Consider the following 21184-nt stretch of genomic DNA (forward strand, 5'->3'; position numbering starts at 1 on the left):
AAAACTTTTTCATTTAACGAGACATCTTCACGAAATTCGGCACCAATTATAACCTAAAGCAATGGTTTAATCTGCGAAGAAATTGATCTGATCAATATAGCATAAAGCTTTGTACGGCAACTGGCCGATCAGAATCTAGTTCTTGTGAGGAATCTTTAGTATTTGTGAGGGGTATTGTAACTTCGGTTGCAGCCTTTTTTCTTTATGCTTTTTTTTTTTTTGCCTCGCACTCGTTTACAAAACACAGCCCTTTCATAATTGGTGTAATTGTTGCTAGAAAAAACGTCACCAAGTCGTTTGTTCTATCATTAATCCAATCTAGAAACCCTTTCATAGTTACTACTATTATATTATTAATCAAATGTATAAACTAAATGAAACAACATAAAGAAATATTGTGTTATTACGCATTGTAAATGTAAAAGGCCGTACACACATCACACCAGCAACTACAAGGCGTTCAAATTTCGATTGATATCCACACATTTTCATTAAGTCGCAAAGTGAATCGTCAGCAAAGCCACAAAAGTATTTCATTTACACATACATACAAGTAAATACATATGTATACATGTAGAAATATATTTAGGGATATGTATGTACAATACCACAACACTTCAATACATTAAATAACAAAGACACACACGGAATTAACTGGGAAATATTTACCTAAATGTCTGTGTGTTTGTGTGCATGTAGTGAAGCTGGCGGGCAAGAGGAGCCGGTCTTAAGGCAATGCCATTTATTTTACAAGTATATCAAGCATAAATCTAAGTAATTGGGTTGGTATGAAAGCCTGAATTAAATGCATTCCGCTTTGTGCCGGCATGGCGGTCGGTGCGTGAGACCGCGCTCGTCTTCGTTGGTCGGCTGCTTTGCATGAATGATGACAAATTACAATTAATATGCATGTGGACTCCCCCTTCGCACGGCACACCACCTATTCACATACAAGCATACATACACACATGTATATAAGTAGGCTGTGAACTTGAATGAAGTTGTTGCATGGTGTTTTGCTCATTTTTCATATATGTTTGCATATATTCGTATATGTATGTGTGTACGTCATCTTTGGTGTTCTGTTTGCACCATTAATTGGAATGTTTGGTGTTAATTCCTTGCGGGAATCCAAGAAACTTGGCAGCTCTGTGTCTACAAGCTCTCTTGCTTAGTGAATAAGTGTGAAAATCTTGTGTAATAAAAGCGGGTATTTCTCGAGCGTTGTGCGTTCCAAACACACAACAAAAAGATGACATTGTGAAAGGTCAGGTTTTTTGCCCTCAATCAGCGACATACTCGTATGTGGTGGGAGGTTTATTAACATGAATAATGAAAAATTTCGTTTGAAATGGTTATGAGACATCATTCATTTGTAGTCGCTTTTTTATCAGCTATAAGGTTACTTTGGGATTTGAGTGTCATTTAGTTGAAATAGGAAACCAACCTTCGGCAATCGTTGAAATATGTACATTCTTCTAACTTCTCTAAATTGATGTCTACTTTTTTTCCACCTCACTTAAAGCAAATGAAATAATGAGCAGTCATTCAGTGAGGTTAAACTCTTACCCTTAGTTAGTATTAGTGGTGTATTTTGTGTACAAATGTTTAGTATTACTATCTTCGTTTTTCGATAATGTGGAGTCACGTGTCTACGCAGATAAGCCCAAGACGATTGACGGTTAATCACAGTGTAATTTTATCACTTGGGGTCTTCTCAGCCATTTTTTCGTTTTTTATATATTTTTAAGGTGATATACCTAACGCCCCACTTAATCATTCGCTTTCGACCAATTCAGCGTAGTTTTTGCACTCGCTTACAACAAAAGAGCATAATTTCGCAAATATGAAATGGAATTTATAAATTTATGATTTCGGCCCGATTTCTGACGTATGCTTTACTTTTTAATAACCGCATTTCAATCGGCGTTGGTGTTCGTTCGGAAATTGTAATATCCTGAAGAAGGTGTATTAAGTTTGCCAGAAGTTTATAATTACTATAAGCAAACGAGGAACAACCTATAAATTATATATTTAAATGAGCAGCGTGACGGGCTGAGTCGATTTAGTCTGTCTATCTGTCACCACGTCAGTACGCGAACTACTCCCTCATGTTTTGAGATCTTGATCTGAATATTTGCACACGTCCGCTTCTTCCCAAGAGGCTTGTTTGCCAGAATCGCCGATACTGGACCAACATAGGATATAGCTCCCAAATAAACCAAGCGTTCAATATCAAGTTCTTGTGAGAAAAACTTTTTTATTTGACAAGATAGTTTCACGAAATCTGACGTAGATTATGGTCCAACAAAAAATTATACAATCTCCGAACAAATTGTTTAGATCGAACCAGTATATCATATAGCTGTCATACAAACTTACCGTTTCAAATCAAGTTCAAGTATGAAAAACGTTATTATTTGACAATACATCTTCACGAAATTTGACAAAGATTATTGTCCTAGACAATCATACAATCTCCGAGTACCAGTTATACCGGTATGAAGTGAGCGTTAAGATACAAATATGTTGGTAGAGGACACTAGTTGTGAACGAGGCTTAATTTTTTTCTGTTTGGTTGGCATGACATCTGTCAAACATATTTATTAACCTTACATGTTGAACAAACAACATCATATTTTTTCATTGTGTTGAAAATGTCAAATTTTGTACCGGAAAGTGATGATTTGCGGAAAGCATTATTTTTTGTTTCCATTCGAAGAAAAGTGCTGCAGAGTCGCTTCGAATGCTTGTCGAGGCATATGGTGATCATGCTCCATCAGAAGCAACATGCATAAGATGGTTTCAACAGTTCAGAAATAATGATTTTGATGTAAGAAATGAAGAGCGTTGAAAACCACCAAAAAGTTTGAAGACACCGAACTGCAAGCAATATTGGATAAAGATGATACTTTATGTCAAAAGCAAATGACAGCCGTGCTAAGTGTTGCACAACAAACAATATCAGACCATTTGAAAGCTTTGGGAAAGATCGAATAGTGTGAAAAATCGGTCTAGGATACAATGAAAGTACTTGGATGCTACCCCACCCGCCGTATTCACCAGACTTGGCCCCTTCCGATTACCATTTGCTTTCATCGATGAGACACGCATTGGCTGAGCAGCACTTCGATTCCTAAGCAGAAGTCAAAAATTTGGTGTTTGGATTTGATTGTTGACATGGTATTTACAAATGACCAGAAAGATGGTCAAAATGTTTAAAAAGCAATGTTCAATACTTTAAATAATTTTTTATTTTTTTTTCTATTAAAAATTATTATTTCATTTATACAAAAACATTTCATACCGGTACACCTGGTATATTGTTCAGATCGGATCATTAGAGCATATAGCTGTCATTCATAGTGCCCGATCAAAATCGATATAAAGATCTTCATAAGATATATAATTTCCTTCTTAAGTAACTTTAAATCTACTTAAAGGTTGTTTATATACAACAAAGTGGCTAGAAAGAACTAGCAAAACGTTTACACCTTAAATATTTCTGATGCTCCTTGCTTGGTGATATTTTTGATGTCAACAACCTAGCAAAATTTAGTTATTTTCCCAAAAAATAATAACTGCTAAAAATTATGTTGTCACTTGAAATTTAGTGTCCTTCAACCGAGTGTACTTCCAGCAGTGCATTTACAGCACATAAGCAGGAGAAGTTTTACAAAAATTTTAAGCGACCAAAAACAAGCCTTCAACCCTCTGCGCCGGCGGCGGCTTCCGAAACGTGACCTAAATAAGCAAATGTGAAAAAATTCGATTAACGCATAAAATGCATTAAATATTTATTACGCACAACATACTTGAAAAACATATGAAAAAATGTGTGGTGCGAAAACAAATATTACCGGAAGTGTTTATATCACAATTTCGATTTACATTTTTAAAATGCAAAACTTAACGCAATTAAAAATGTTTTATAGAACACAATGTGTAAATGTACTCGAATACCTATGTGTATATGTGTATGCGCATAACTTTACGCGCAGCGGAAGGCAATCGTAAAGCTGAAACGCCTGTTTAAATTCGAAATAAAGAAGGAAACGCGATTTTCCTGCAAATAAATTGCGCAACAACAAAAACAATTACCTATACACTTACATGCATGTATATGTGTGTGTAAGTGTGCAGTTGTACTTGCGTGGAGTGAAAAGCTCGGCAAAAAGTTGGCGAACATTTTCCGCTTTAATTCAACTGCGCGAATTCCTGGCAATAAAACGCTTTTTTGTTGGCTAAATTTGTTTACATTGTGTATGTTTCAGCCGCATTATAACACAGACTCAATTTGCACAGCATAAATGCAATAAAAGTGAAATATGTTTGAACACACACACACATATACAGCCATATAGAAATCTCGCATAACGCGTGGAATTAAATTGAAAAGTATGCAACAACCACTTTTTTTGAGAGACATAAGAACAATGTGGGGGCGGTGAGGTTATTTTACAGGCATACACATATACATACATACTTATACACATACACATGCATATATGTATGTACATATGATCATGTATGTTACTTATCACGCTTAATGGGCTCTTAAGTAAATATAAGTGGCATCTCTGTCACAGCGTTGTGCCGCAGCACTTTAGTACATATGTATATGTGTGTGTGTGAATAACAAATACAATGCAGCTATGTGATGTTATGCGCTGCCTTGCCATTTGAACCAAAATTGTGGTATTTTTCTACGAAACTATTGGTGCAGCTAAGCAAATGAAACTGGTACATATAAGCACATTCGTCATACCTAAGCACACACATACATATAAACAAAGCACATACATCCCCCAATAATTGACACACCGCGCATTACATTGCACATCACTTGGAAAATAGATTTCAAAGTCAATAATGTTTTCTGGTTGATGAAAGCAACTTTTCAGCTGCTTTTACTTAAGCAAAAACAAAATAAATATTTAAATTAGTGCAATTATAATTAATTTTTTATGTATAAAGTCCTAACTTTTTGTTATTTTCTGACAAGTTGTAAATTTTCATTAACTTTAAAGGAAAACTTCTAATTACTACTTCCGAGTAACTTATACAAGTATATACTATTTTATAAAGATCGCTCAACGGTTGTATAATTTATCCATTAATAGGAATAGAAATACACGTTATATGTATGTATAACAGTTTGCTTCCAACGGAAAACGTTTTGCTACTTCTTTCTAGTCACAGTGTTTGATAAAAACAACTTTTAAGACGGATAGAGCTTACTTAACTTGGAAAAAATATATTTTATGACGACCTTTATTGAAATTTTAATAGGCCAGTTAGGTCTATATGTTATAGTGATCTGATCTGAACAATACAACAGGAGCATTAGCTTGAATAAAAATATATTCTAAATTGTGTGAATATATCTTGTCAAATAAAAAATGTGCAGTTTGGTAGATATATACTGCAGTCGTCCGGTCTAAATATAATCTTTGGAGATTTTAGTGTTGCCGTGCACAATACTTCATGCCAAATTTCGTGAAGATATATTATCAAATAAAAAGTTTTCTATTTCTTCCATACAAGAACTTAATTCTTATCAATCAGTTTCCATAGCAGACAAATGAGCAGCAGATGGACCAACCATATACTAAGGTTCAAGAAAAAATATTTTTGCATATATATTTTTTAATTTTTGTGGTAGCTGTATGAAGACTTTGTTTGATTTTTTATGTTTTGGTAATTTTTGTTTTTGCTATTGCAGTATTATATATAATAGTATTGCTATCTTTGTTATTGTAATATAATGCATAATTTAAGATAGCTCTCCGTTGTTAGCTAATTACTTACAGAAGTAGTGTTCAAAGTTTCAAAAGGTTCAGTGCAGTAGTTATGAAGGCATTAAAGGCACCGCCCTTGAAAATGTGAGTTGTGGGTGAATTATTTAAAAGTACACTCAAAATTAAGACAAAAATTCTCAAAGCATCGTAAATTTCACGCCAATCGACTTGAAATGTTTATACAATATTTTTGAAATAAGCATTAAATTAAAAAAATTAAAATTAAAAAATAAAATTTGGAAAGGGTTCAAGTCTATTAAGTACTTAGATATGTAGATAGATAACAGTGAAATTATTTTACTAAAATCTTGATAGAGTACTTATAAAGGGTGTTTATTTTAGACACGTGGTATATAACGCATATTATACAATGTTACGTTCAAGAATTTAACTTTATTATAAAGACAAGGGTACGACATTACGTTTGCAAGATGATTTAGGGCAAGCTCGAATAAATTCCAGCCGCGATGTCCAATTTTCGACCGCTTTCTACAGCAATTATGGCAGTATGTCAGCAATAACGAGCCAATTATTCTCTTGCAAAGCGTCACTCGTCTCGTGCTCATCTGCGTAGACAGGCGCCTTCACCTCACCCCACAAAAAATAGCCCAGCGGCGTTAAATCGCACGATCTTAGAGACCACGCCACAAGCCCACGACGCGAGATTAAGCGCTCACCAAAAGTTGCCTTCAATAAATTGATTATTTCGTTAGCTCTATGGCATTTAACGCTGTCTTTTTGAAGCAGAGGTCGTCCACATGAACATACTGCAATTCAGCCACGAAAAAGTAATTACTCATGGCTCTATAGGGATGACTGTAACATTATGGCCACTAGAGTAAACGTGGACCGAAACCAATCCATGGTTGGTCGTGGCGCGAACCGAACCTTTACTTTTGGTAATAAAATTGCACGGTTTGCATACGTTGTTCCGGAATAAGTATATTTATTATTAAATGGCAGACCAAACTGAGTATAAATCAAGTAATAGCTATCAAAAAAAAAACCTAAAAAAGTAATATCTCCTTGAAAACCACACGTCTGAAAAAACACCCGTTATTTTATAAAAATGCCTATGTACAAATTACGATAACTGCAAGATCTATGTTTTTACGATATTCAGTCGCCTCTTATGAACTCTGATAACAGTATATGCTAACAACTTGCAAACTGCTAAAAGAAACGGACTCTCATTAATAGTAACTGCTCTCAACGCATTTATTTATGCACATTAACAGCAGAGATGACACTTTAACATTCACTGTTAACACCCCCAACGAAGCTAACAGTAGTGGAGCACTGTTAAAACACATGATTAACAGCGCTACTTAAGCCAAGCGGTAGGCAATCAGATCGGGAATAAGTGAGAGCAAATAAACGCTCATCGGCTGCTATATACTGTACATACATACACACTGAGGAACAATGTAAACAACTTTATGGTTTTGACTTAGTTTTGTCATATTGTGAGCTGCCCGTATGCATGTTTGTCAGATTGTTTATGGCTGGGAAACGACTTTCATTGCAGAAACTACTATGCACAAACATACATACACATGTACATATGTATGTAAGTGCGTGCATGTTAGCCGGATGGTTAAATTGATCGGTGATTTTTCTTATGGCAGGGCGTTCGATGGCCAGCACTTCGGGAGAAATCAATCTAGCAAGAGCTGAGAGAGTCAGCGGCATATAAACAGCTGTGATAATGTACCTATAGAGCATACCATGTAGGAAAAATTTGTATGTCTAAGGGGTTGATAAATGGGGCTGTTTGTCACGAATATTTTAGAAAGGCCTATAATAAATAAAAGTTCGCATAATGCTAACTCTACTTCATTTGTTTAAAACGTATTGGCAGTTTTTGTTAGGTTTCCTAAGCATTCTTAGATTTGATAATTGTCGAAGTCTCAAAGTCGTGCAAACATATTAAGCTGGGATATGACTTGTATTTTTTTGCTCTATGACTTTCAGCGCTGCATTTAGCCATCGTTTTTATAAGCTGAATAGATGCTGAAAACTAAAAGATCTCAAAAGTATGGTTAGGACTTGTCCCTCACTTTTCAAAATGTGTATGAATGAAAATCGCATTTTGGTTATGGGTTTGTGGTTTATAACAGCTTCTTTCTTACCAAAAACAAAAATACTTCAGCGTTGTAAGTTGCGCCATGTTCAACAAAAAAATCAGATTTATATAGATGCAAACAATTGTAATACCCATATTTTATACACAAGTCGGGTAAATTAAGCAACTTTTGAAAGCTGCTTTTCTTAGCAGAATTGAAGGCTATTTTTAATAATGATATAATATTAAATTTTTTGGTATTTTTTATATTTTAATTTATTTCTTCTAAAGTCGAAACCTCGAAGAGGAAGATTACGTGACTTGTGTCAAAAAATATAACGGAACATTCCTCAATAAAATGTAAACGGTAGCGGAACCTACAGAGTCAGCTTAGATTTTCCGACAGGTATGAACTGAACAAGTAGTTTTAAATATATATCAATAATATGGTTGTATTTTATGTCTTTTTAACGCGGTCTGATGACCATAATTTGTATGTATGTATGTACTTTCATATGTATATGTGTACGTACATATTATGTTCATTTATATATATAATATATTTGTAGGTCTGTTTGACTGCAGTATAAGGTGCGTCGGCGTTGTAGAAGCCGTTGAAAAGTGTTTCTGATTGAAAGCAGTTGGAAAGTGTGACACGTGACGGATTTACAGATTAGATAAGTGAGTGATCAAATTTGCTGGAGATGTTCTAGCGGCGATTTGCTGTGCTTTTGAATATCGTTAGTGTTCGGCACTTTTATAAACAAAAGCTATTTTATGTATATAAGTAGCGCTTATATTTCTTAAGAAGATCTGTGCTAGTTGTAATTGGTTTAAGAGTAATAAAAATTCCGCAAAAAACCAAAATGCAGTCTGAGCGCTCTAAATAAGACACTTTTACTAACAAAACCTACATATATATATTTTAGGTCGTACTTCATTTAAAACAAATTGTTTATTCTTGCTTAAGCTACCAATCTTCGCACGCTCATGCGCCACCGCCGTTTACTCGCTAGCTCTCTGCATGCACAGATATCGCTCTTATCTCTTTTGTGCGGGAGCGCAACCAGTTGACCATCAACAGCGGCATTAACAGAGTTTTCTTTTCTTCTGTTAGGTCATTTCAGCCACTCATAGCTCGCTGCGCTCTTGTCTTTTCTGCCGTGGGCGATCTTCGTTGGTCGGCATGGTTTCGTTGGACTATGCGACTTTACGCTCTAGCTGCTAATAATGATGCATTTCCAACACAATATCAAGCAACTGTAGTTCAGTCAAAATCGAGATACCGTTTCGAACGGATGAAAAATACGGCGATCGTCGCGCAAGCAAAACAATTTACAACGATTATTGATAACAACAAAGAGTAAGCTTATATAGCGTGGAAAAAATTAGAATTCAATTACAAAACAGAATACAGAAAAAAAAAACGAAAAGTAATATAGCTACATTTTACGTGCTTATTTTAAAAGAAATATATTTAAATTTTTATTTGTGTGTGTTCAACAGTCTACGAATACAAAGTGTTTAGTGTAAAAAAATATATAATAAAATCCAATCAAGCACAACCAAAACACAACGATATGGCAATAAAAATCACAAATTTATTACAAAGTCAACGTTAACGAGTGTTAAATAAGAGAAATTAAAAAATATATTAAGGTGAAGTAGCAGAAAAAGAAACAAGTGGATTTGTGTAAAAGTGTAGAAGTGTTGCAATAAAGCAGAGAGTGTTAATCGTAAAGATCGGCCGATCGGCGCCAATATTTGAATTTCGAAATTTCAAGTGCGAAATTTAGAAATAGCAAGCGATTTAGTGGCTTTGTGTGCTTAAGCTATAGGAAAACAAGGTTAAAAATATTGTGACCTCAAAACGAAAAATTGGTAAGCAGCGCGAATTCCAATAATAATAACAGTTGTTGCGTTTTTCGGCAAGAAAATGTGCTTTGGAAGGTAATATATACATATGTATGTTGTATGTAACAAAATGTGAATATTGAAAACATGATTTGAAAAAATATGCATATTTGGGCTAAAATATATGAAATGTAATGAAGACTAAGATAATATTTATAAAAAAAATATTTAAATTAGTTCCAAAAAAATATTTAAATAAAAAATAAATATATATTGGCGCGTTCGAGAGCAAGAACTTCGAAGTTTGCTGTAATTTTTCTCCTCTATTTTGGCGCACATTTAGCTGCAACTCCGCTTCCCCGCCACTGCAGTTTTCTCTCCTTATAGCATTTCTCCTTTTTTTATTTATCGCACGCAAGTGCTTGGCTGTGGGAAGCGGATATACCGCAATAAAACACTTGCAACAGCCGAGTTGCGGCAATAAAATGAAAGCACAAACGAGGCAAAATAAACAAATTAATATTTTATTTCATGTTGTTAATGCTATCAGTGAACAGCAACAACAAAGTAGCGCCAACGCGCGTATCAGAGCAATGCTTTTAGTAGGCTGCCGCGCTCAAGCGAGGCAATATAGCATTTAAGCATTTAAGTTGAAGAAATTCTCAAATCGCTATAAAAATTCAATACTCTGTAAAAACATTGAAAAAAATTGGGGAATTTCCAAAAATCAACGCTTTGCTTCACCTGTGAAAGCATCCACAATCATGTGTAACGTGAGAGAGAGAGCAGGCGCGCGAATTTAAAGCCCTGATAATAAGAAATCTTTGCTTTGATCGAATTAAAATTTCTTTACAGTGTGCAATTAGCGCTTCAAGGCAAGCGTAAAGTCAACTGTAAGTGCATAAAAATCATGTCACTTACTCTTGCCTAAACTTCGTTGCTGTCTTTTCGCCTCATGCGTTCATGTACCGTTGCCTTCTGTGCGAATTTTGCATTTTTAATAAAGAAATTTCGTACGCGCTGACACAATTCACAGCCATATCACGCTATTTGCCTTCGATACCAACAAAGTATGCGTGTATAAAAGAAATGCCCCTTAAGTCTGCTCCCCCGAAAATACCTGGTCACCAGCGCCTAGTTTTTGTTTCCATTGCTTCTCGCTATCATAGTGCTAGCTGCTTCTCTTTTTCTGTTTTTTTTATATAGTTGTTCATTATGTTTGGAATTTTTTTTGTGAGGTTTTTTTTTGCGCATAAATTTTGTGATGAAAGTTATATTTGCCAGCGATTTTGTCAAATTATAAATTATTTAATTTAATTTCTTAGTTCTTTTGCTTTTCTATTTGTTTGCTTATACATATTTGGAGTTGCGTGGGTACTACTATTGCAGAGTTGTTGCTTTTTTTAATTGCTCTTGCTAGTGATTTATGCTCTTTATCACGGTCGCAGCTGTTGGGCAAGCATGAAGATCACCCGAAGATCTGATAAATCGCTGTGATTTCACATGAGCGTTTTAATAGATGAAAGTTAGCTTTGTTGTTGAAATAGTGTTGGACAATATACATACATATATGGGTATATGTAAAGAGCGTTAAGTATAAATTCTATAGCAGCAATAAACTGATTAGGAAACTAGGCAAATCTTATTTTATTTTCTTTTTTGGATTATATTGTTCATTCATATATACGTATATTATTTATACCCTGAATATGTGGGTATATTAAGTTCACCACGATGCTTGTAACACCCAAAAGGAAACGTCATAAAATATATATAGAGATCTATAAAATGTTCAGCGTGACGAGCTGCGTCGGTTTAGCCATGCTCGTCTTTCTGTGTATATACGCAAACTTGTGTCTCAGTTTTTGAGATATCGCTCCGAAATTTTGCATACGTTATTTTCTCTTCAAGAAGCTGCTTATTGGTCGGAACCACTATAGCGTATAGCTGCCATACAAACTGAACAACCAAAATTATGTTCTTGTACGAAAAACTTTTTTTTTGACGAGATATTTTATTTTCTTTGGCACAACTAAAGCATCACTATAATCTCCGAAAATATTGTTCAAAGATCTTTTTATATTCTTTTATACTATAAAAAAGCACCAGTGCAGATAATTATTGCTTCGGTGCAACTAAAGTTACGACTTTTCTTGTTTTTTTTTATTTTGTATGCCACTAATATTCCATCTAGATGTGATTGAATTTTTTAATAATTGTGCGTTTATGTCAGAATCGCTTAAATCAACTCAAGTTGAGTTGGATATTTTTATTTCTTTATCCTTGCGTTGTCACGTCTATGGCAGCAAAAATATTTTGAGATTTTTTTAATCTAAATTTTCAGAATTTTTTCAATGAATATTATTTAATATCTATTTATAACACAGAATTAAAATATTTTATTTTTTATTTTATATCGGGCAGTGACTAAAATAACCCATTAAAATTTAGCTATTTAATAAATTTATATTTTCGCAAAATTTTTCGTTTATTGTAAATAAGAGTGACTAATTCAACACATCGTTAAAAATAGGTCAAATGGATTAATAATATAAAATGAAGCATGTATTTTTCATTTATTGACACATATGAAAGGGAGAATTTTGGTTCCACAAATTAAATATACTAAAAGTTTTTTTGGAGATTTAATTTTTTGATGGTATTTGTTGGAAAATTTATATAAAATGAGTTGCAAATTTCCATAATTTCAATAATTTTATTTATATTCAGAAAATCCATTTTTTTTCAAAAATTAAAATGTTTGTCAAAAAACCTATTTTTTTCAAACATTTTATATCAATGCAATATTTTTGGAAATATTTAGAAACATATTTTGTTCTTCAAATATTAAAATTTAATTTTCAAAACTAAAATTTTCCACTTTCGTATTTCAACATATACATTTTTTTTCAAAATTATAATATTTTTGCAGTATTGTTTTTTATGTACCTAAATTTATTCCTTTCAAAATTTATAAAAGTTGTATAACAACAACTATTTAGGAACCTGAAGACAGAAAAAAATAAAGTATGTTCTTCAAAAAACTTATTCGAAAATCTATATTTTTTTTTAAAAAGTTTACAATAATAAAGTTTGTATTATGTTATGTAATATAATGTTTTTAAAAGTATATTTTTTATAATAGAAAACTGCTATTCATCAAATATTATTATTTGATTAACAAAAATAAAAAATTTCATAGCTTCGTTTTAAACTTATTAAATTGTTCTTCAAAATGGTAATTTTTTTCCACTACACACAATTGAATTGTTTAAAAAAAATTTTTTGTTAATTTAAAATATAAAATTTTTCCTTCTAAAGCTCACAAAAGTCTTATAGTTACAATTTTTTTTGGAAGCTGAATTTTTTTACGCAAGAATTAAAATTTGTGTATGAAAAAATAATTTTTGTAAGCATTGGTAAATTTTTAATTTTGAGCCTCAAAATTACGCAGACAAATTAACATCTTTTTTCTTACTAAATTGCTCAATGCAACCGGCGCCAACCACGCACATGTCACACCATTTGACCCCCCACTGGCGCCCAGCGACTGGTCCATGTTCAATGACCCACTCATAATTTTTCATAATTTTCAAAAGGCCAAATCACGGCTGGATTTCGAATATTGTGGCTGACAGCAAAACTGCTAAAATTTTACACACACTCACATATACACATTTACATATGTCTACAAAAAATTGTGTCATAAAGCATTTATTTTGCTTACAACAACAACAACAAAGAACAACTCGTACGCTTAGTAAAAGAGTTGTATTCAAAATTAAAATATTAAAAGAAACAAAGATGCTTGTATGTACATATGTATTTCTATTTGGTGTGGACAGTGATGAATATTAAAAATTAATGAACTGAAATATTTTTTAACATTTTTTTAATATTTTTATATTTAATTTGTTATTTGATATTTTGTTTGATTGTGAAATAAAATGAAAATGCTTTTGTTTGTCATGTAGCGCAACTTTTTCATCCATATACATATATACGTACATGTATGTAAACACATTTACACATGCATAGTCCCAGCTCATGTGCTTATTACACAAAATTTGCCCCACTTCGTGCCTTCATGTCACAACAACAACCACATCCAAATACATGTTCCGTAGTCGAATCGCCTAAATACTCAACTCCCGCACTCGTTGAAGCGCTCAATATTTAGTTTATTTACACGCTCATTTACGAGTAGTGCACTTGGACTCCCCCAATTGGGTGAAATTCTATTAAATTGTTTGCTATCACACATATTTTCACACTGCACGCACACAAATTATTTGGAAGCTTTAAGGCTTTAATGAAAGCTGCTGCAGTCAACCATACTAATGTGAGCTTTCAATTGGCTTTAGTTTTCCAAAATGTCCAAATTTAATTGAAATTAATGCCCTCGCCGCCACATACCTACATACATAAATTCTATTAAATTGTAGTGAGTCGCACAACTACAACTACAAAGCTAGTTTATAGTATGTGTATATGTGTGGAGCTTTCATTAAGTGAAATATAAATTTTTATTAAATTTTTGGAATTTTCAGCAACAGTAATTAAGTAATTGAGCACTCAACTGTAAGCAATTATCAATAGTTAATAAATTTTATTTATTGTGAAAAATTCCAAAAATTATTGAGAGTATCATGTTACCGTTGTTACTTTGAAAACCTAAAAATTATTTGTAAATATTTGACACACACGCTCACCGCAAACATATGTACATCACTTCAGGAATTATTTGTAATCATTTTAAGTACTTAAGATTTTCCGAGAAGTCTGATTACTTGCTTGACTACCTGCAGGCGGCCCTTATTGAGCGCTTATTGAGTGGTTTGCATACTGTTCAGATACATTTATCTACAGATAAACGATGTACCGACCCATACATACATATCGTATATGTATATATACCTTTACGTCAATATGTGTATGCGTATATATATATATATATATATAAGTATAGGTGTATTTGTGCAATTTTATCATTCTCTAGATGCTGGCATTTCGCATTTCTCTGTATGTTGTATAATACTCAAGGTTATTGCTGATTACTCAGTTACCGTAATATCGTGATAACCGTTGACTACGTACTTACAAATAATTGTGTAAGCGTGAGGCTGTGAAAAAATTTATTTTCAACAATATTTACATGAACATGCAATTATGTGCTCAGCGTAACAGCTGTTATGCGGTAGAATGCCTATGATCAAACGGCCGGAGATAAGATGACCGAGAGATTGCAACACAGCTATGCGTCACGCGTTCCAACACTTAATTTTCTCACAGAAGACATTGAATTTTGCTTTTGCAAATATTGTATATGACACTTTTTCTACGAAGGCATATAAATATATCCTTCGAGACCGAAAAAAATTACTTACTGTACAGTGGGCATTAACCCTTGAAATTTTCACTTAGGTTTCTTGCACAATATTGTCTGAAACATTAGTAATGGTAGAGTTAAACTGAAGTCAAAATGTATGCCGACAAATCATTAAGTTAAGTGAAACCGATATATGCTTTGCAGTATTATAAGAAAAACTATCAGAAATACTGAAAATAAACAAATGGAATTATTAATTAACTTTTTCGCACTATTATAATTTTTAATATAAATTTATTTTTTGTAAAATATTAATACTTTTGTTATTATTTTACTTTTTACTAAGAAATTAGGCTTATAGTAGGTAAACAGTGTTGCCAACTACACGCACTTTTAAATTGCAATATTTAGGAAATACTTGTTGACTTCCTTAAGTTTAATTCTTTTGTCATTTACAGACTGAGTTTTATTTTTAGAGCAGTGAATTTTATTTTTAATTTAGTAATTAAGTTGCGATAGATTAGCAAACAGTTATGTCACTCTAAAAGCTAACTATATACCTTTTGCTATTGCACCACTATCATCTCGATCACTTCGTTGTCGCCTTCTCATGTGTCAGTTTTTTTGACAAGAGAGTAGAATCAAGCATAGCGCACAGAAAAGTGCCTAAAAAAATAACTTCAGTTTGTTATTCAATTACGATATAGGTGTTAATATGCCTTTATTTGCTCTGGACTTTGCCTTCGAATCAGCCATGCTGAGTCTAAGGAATCAATGAAACTTAAGCAAAGCGATCATAGCTCTTTCTCAAGACATTTTGTAATTTATTGGTGCTAGATATGTTTATGTATATATGATCTTTGACGAACCGCACTTTCTATTATATCAGCTGATTATTAATCACACTACTCGCAGTGAAATTGATAAAGCTTAGAGTTACTTTTTTTTTTTTGTATATAATAGTTTGATGTGACTTATTTATTTGCAGCCTCTTTGTAAGAAAACACTAAATAGCTAGACCTTAGTAATTTAAATACATATATCATTTGATCATTAATGCATAAAATAAATCGAAATTTAAATGTTTGCAACTATTTTTAAACTAATTTCATTCAATTTGGAATATATTTGCTGACCACTTTTTTAGAAAATTTTTACATAATCTTAATTATTGCATTTTAGTACCAACTCAGCATAAATTGAGTGACAATTAAGTGCTAATAAACAATTAGTTAATTGCTGAATCAGCATAATTGAGAATTAAGGTGTTTGCTTACATATAACAACGCAAAATAAATAAATTTTAAATAGTATGTATATATGCTTACGAAGTCTCAAAATCGAAAATCGCTTTTCTAAAAATTTACGCCGAAATTTTATAAAATTTCCTTAAATTACCCCTTTTTTTGATTTTTTTCATATATTTGATAATCACGCCAATTTATTTATAAAGTAATAAGGCAAAAAGTTATTTAAATTAACAATTTTACGACAATTATGGTAATTTTTCAATAAGTTAATTACTACATTAACTTAATTGACAATTGAGGTATCTTTTCAAATAAAACAAAAAAAAAAATATTAAATTTCAAGATTATACTTTTGCTGGGTCGTTTTATCACATTCGGACTTATTATTCTATTTGTCATTTTGGCGTATTGAAATTGTTTACAATTAAGGGGTTATATACACTTGAAAAACAAGTGTCTTGTGATTTTTTTTTTTTTTTGAAAAGTCATTTAATTTAATAAATAAATAAAAATAATGAACATCTACCGATTTTAATGAACTGTAAATATGCGGTGATTTACTTTGAAATTGTTGGATTCCCTTGATCCCGTAGCCGCTCTTGTGGAGTAGATCCGTAAAAAGGCATCTGGCGGTGAGGAAATATAGCGTATAGCTGTGATATGAACTGATCGTTAAAAATCAAGACACATGTCTTTCTATGCCGTTTTATGCTATAAAAAATGAAAATTTTTTTCTTGGTTTTTTTTTTTTTGGTTTTTGAAGAAATCGACTGTTACTTGCAATAAAATTTTTCTATGTTTTCCACATTGTTTTGCTTTCATATCTTTGGCCATCTTTCTAAAATATTTTATATCAATTTCGTATACATTTCTCAAAAAGTTATCAAAATTATAGTGTTAATAACCGGTTACCAAATACTGAATGTGAAAAACATATACCGTGCGAAAATCTAGCGTGTTTGCTGTTAGTCCTAAAGTCTTTATTTGCAGCAATATTAACCCATTTCAACCTGTGAACTTAAATTGACACGTTATTAAATATACACACGCATGTATGTAAGTGTCTACTTACATACATTAACATATGCTTAAGCTGGATAAATACACACGCCTGGGAAATGTAATGAAACAGACAACACTTTAATTTGCATTCAATTGCACTCAAAAAGTATAATACTTGTAATGTTGCCGACATGCCCACTGACTGGTAGTAAGCAATATATTGTTGTTTGTTCATTTGTTTGTTGTTGCTGTTATTGTTATTGTTTTACTAGCAGCTGAGAACAATGACTTCATTGAAGTTGCAATTATTACTGTTCTACTCAGCTTTGCACGCAGTTAAAATCACGCCGCAGATATATGTATAATGAGTATATATAATATATACTATACGTACATATATAAATGTGTATATACATATGTATGTACGCATGTATGTGAGTGTGCACTGAGCATTGAATTGCCACATACAAAAACACACTATCCTCATATGCTACACAAAAATCGCTGCGCCGTTCAGTTTTTGTTTGTTTTGTTTTTGTTGTCACGCTAGTGCCAGTTGTTGTAATTGTTGTATTTGCTTGTGTGTTTGCATTATGTTTTAATTATCATGATTATGGGCTCATTTGATTATGTTGTTTATTTTTCATTGAAGCCGCATTAAACAGCAGTTACAATAGCAGCAGCAACAACAGCAACAACTAAAACAACAACAGTAACAGCATCCACACACAACCGCTGGTATGTGTCATCTGCTCTGTCAATATACATATATTTGTGGGTTTTTCTGTAAAAGCGCCCAGAGCTAGTTGGCGGCAACAGTAGCTTTAGCAATGAAAAAAACAACAACAACACAAATAAACACCAGCAAATGAAAAGCAAAAAGTAACGAAATTGCAGCAGTAATAACAATAATAAAGGCAAAGCAAATCTGTTTCGCATCGCCAAAAGCCGCACACATATGCTCTCCGCCTGCATGCATGTGTGTGTGTGTATGTGTAGTTTGTGGCAGCCGCCTGTCACGCAGCGCATACGCTGTGTAGCAGGCAATATGGAGCGCCATTTACTTAGTTTTTTGCCATAATTGCTGCTAACCTCTTTGCTCCGGCACATCTGAGTCGCAGTGAGCGGCTCATCAGACAGATGAGAAAGCAACAACAACAATAACTACAATGTGTATTTATGCCCATATTTGCGCTCGCATTTAGCTTGCGGCTGTGCAAAAATACATTTCTATATCCGCACTTCCTGTTTTTCCTTGCCAGCTTGCTTTTGGCCTTTACTTTTCTGTTTTGTTTTGTTTATTCGTTGTTTCTGCTTTTTGGCCTTTTTTTGCTTGCATAATGTGTACTCTGTTGTGTTTCTACACGCATATGGTATGTTGCCACAGCTGTCTGTCGGCCTACAAATGTCGCTCGAAGTGTCTTGCTGTCTGACTGTGTTGGTGTCAGCGCGTTTCGTGCTTACGAGGGGTGCTAAATAGTTCCTTACTGCGGTTATGTTAGAAGCTTGCGACCGAAATTTTGTTTTAAATGTTTGAGGGTATACATGTTTCAAGAATACACAGTGAACAAAAAAAAAATTAGTTTTCGAGTTACACGCAATTGTCGACGGCACTAAAAAAATGCACGTCACTGCTTTAGTGATTCCTTCCTTATCCGTGGATGAAACCGTAAAAAACATGTATACGCCTACCGTCAAAAAGTAATCCAAAATTGACCAAGAGGAGGCGTTAAAAAACTGAAAATATCTACATATACAAAACATTTGCGAAAAATTCGATAATGGTCGGATCATTTGTATGTGAGGTTTCACTCCAGCAAATTTGAGAAATGTAGTTTTGAGGAAAACGCGTTTATAGACAACAGAATAAATTGAACTGATGGAATTTAGCGGCTACAATTTATAAGGCTGTAACTCAAAAACTATTCGAAATATCGTTATAAAATTTCAGACTGTATTTTCAAAGGAATAACCTACAGAAATATGATTATCGCGAAACCCATCGTAATACCAGTAAATGATGAGATGAGAGAAGTTCATACCAACTCCCATCCTAAAATAATCTCTGTAATTTCGTAGTCAATACAAGAAAAAACGTTAACTTCGGTGGCACCGAAGCTATAATACCCTTTATAAATATAAAGATTTTTTATAAGAACTTGATTCCGATTGTTCTGTTTCTATGGCAGCTATATGCTATAGTGGTCCGATGTCAACCGTTCCGACAAATGAGCAGACTCTTAATGAGAAAACCGCAAAATTTCATATCGATAGTTTAAAAACTGAGGGACTAGTTTGCATATATACAGACAGACAGACAAACATGGCTAAATCAACTCAGCTCTTCATGCTGATCATTAATGTATATATTTTATAGGGTCTCCGATGTTTCCTTCTGGGAGTTACAAACTTCGTGGCAAACTTAATATACTCTCAGTAAAACTCTTTTATAGGTTCAAACGTTTCAAATCTGAAGTTGTAAATATCCTTCGTGTATGTCAAGTAGTATTCACAAAACTTTTCAGTTTCACCATTTTTATAAAGATATTTATAAAAGTTTTCAATTTTGGTCGTCATTTGAGTAACATTCGCTTCTCATGCTTTTCTCATATTATGATTATCATGATTATTTTTTTCAGCATAGGTTTCAGTGAAATGATCAAGACTAGAGCACCTTTTATAGAATGACACTTCACAGCTTGTAGTGCGTGGTCTCTACAATAGCTGATGGCTGAGCTCTCATTTGTGAAGGAAAAACTCTTTCAGAGAACATTTATGGGCTCAAAATCTTATTTTGTGTTGTTTGTTTTTCAAAATATTCCCATCAAGGGTTTTGGAAGAACACAAAAAACTGGAATACCACTACGTTAGTGTTTTATGGTTTGTGGTATTAAAACCAATATATCATTATTCATGGAAATTGCAATTAGCTGTTAAGGCGAATGTTAAACGGGAGACACAAGAAACTTTCAAACTTTCATGGTAAAATTTAATAATACAGCGATTCAACATACAGCGATTAGCATAAAAAGCAACATATTTTGTCTTGGATTTTTAAACAAATACAGAAATCTATGAATGTATTAAGTTATAGAATGTAATTTAAGTTCATGGGATGTTATCAGTTCTACTATAAAAACTCGCTGTGCGAAAAGTTTGGAGTAGACCTCAATTAGACCTCAATTTAAGCTCACGTGCTTTCACAATTTCTATATATGAAAGCTAGCTGTGTAGAAATTCTATTTTACGCTTTTCTGGTAAGTTTACACTTCTTATAACATACTCTTACATATTTAATTTGTGGGTGTTAGGTAAAAAAGTATTTTCTAAAATTCATTTGTTTACATTTTCTATAAGCTTTAACGTCTTTTAAAAACTAAAAACGGGCGAAAGCTCCCTAAAACAAATTCAAAGCTCGGCTAAACATCTCGCAATGATCCAACTGCATTTTGTATACATGTGTCTAGACATATGTATATATGTACATACTCGTATATATAGCTGTATATGTTGTATATATGTACATATATCATATTAAGAGCAAAATTTTAAAACTTCTGAAAAATGCAAGGTTGTCTCGCATGTGGGATTCAAACTGATTTATTTCGGCTGTGAAAGGTATTTGCCACAACTTATTTTATTGCGCTGCATAGGTAATTGGAAACTGAAAATATATCTTTTTTGTTCGATTTCGTTAACAAGATTTTCTACCAAAATGTAAACTCGTTTTTTAGCGATTTGGCCTTTACTGTCTCGTAGCGCCTATTTGATTTAAATTTTAAGTTTATAAATAAAAAGAAAATATATGTATATAGTCTAGAAGAGATTTCCATAGTTCTGTACATACATACATATATACATATCTATATAATAGCATATGTGA

The 21184-nt window shown here is 33.0% G+C and overlaps 2 protein-coding genes across 3 annotated transcripts in view; one reads left to right on the plus strand and one right to left on the minus strand.

The window, feature by feature from the left end:
- The window catches only part of LOC106618861 (uncharacterized), a 323886-nt gene that overhangs the window by 94437 nt on the left and 208265 nt on the right, over positions 1 to 21184 (minus strand). The window lies entirely within an intron of this gene.
- Positions 9002 to 21184, plus strand: part of fog (folded gastrulation) — a 79658-nt gene continuing 67475 nt past the window's right edge. Inside the window, exon 1 of one of the 2 annotated variants that reach the window (XM_036366184.2) lies at positions 9002 to 9816. The gene's annotated coding sequence lies outside the window, so the exon portion shown is untranslated. The remainder of the gene's footprint in view (positions 9817 to 21184) is intronic. The other variant, XM_036366185.2, reaches the window with a different exon arrangement.

This window comes from Bactrocera oleae, chromosome 5, assembly GCF_042242935.1.
Source record: "Bactrocera oleae isolate idBacOlea1 chromosome 5, idBacOlea1, whole genome shotgun sequence".
NCBI classification, from domain to species: domain Eukaryota; kingdom Metazoa; phylum Arthropoda; class Insecta; order Diptera; family Tephritidae; genus Bactrocera; species Bactrocera oleae.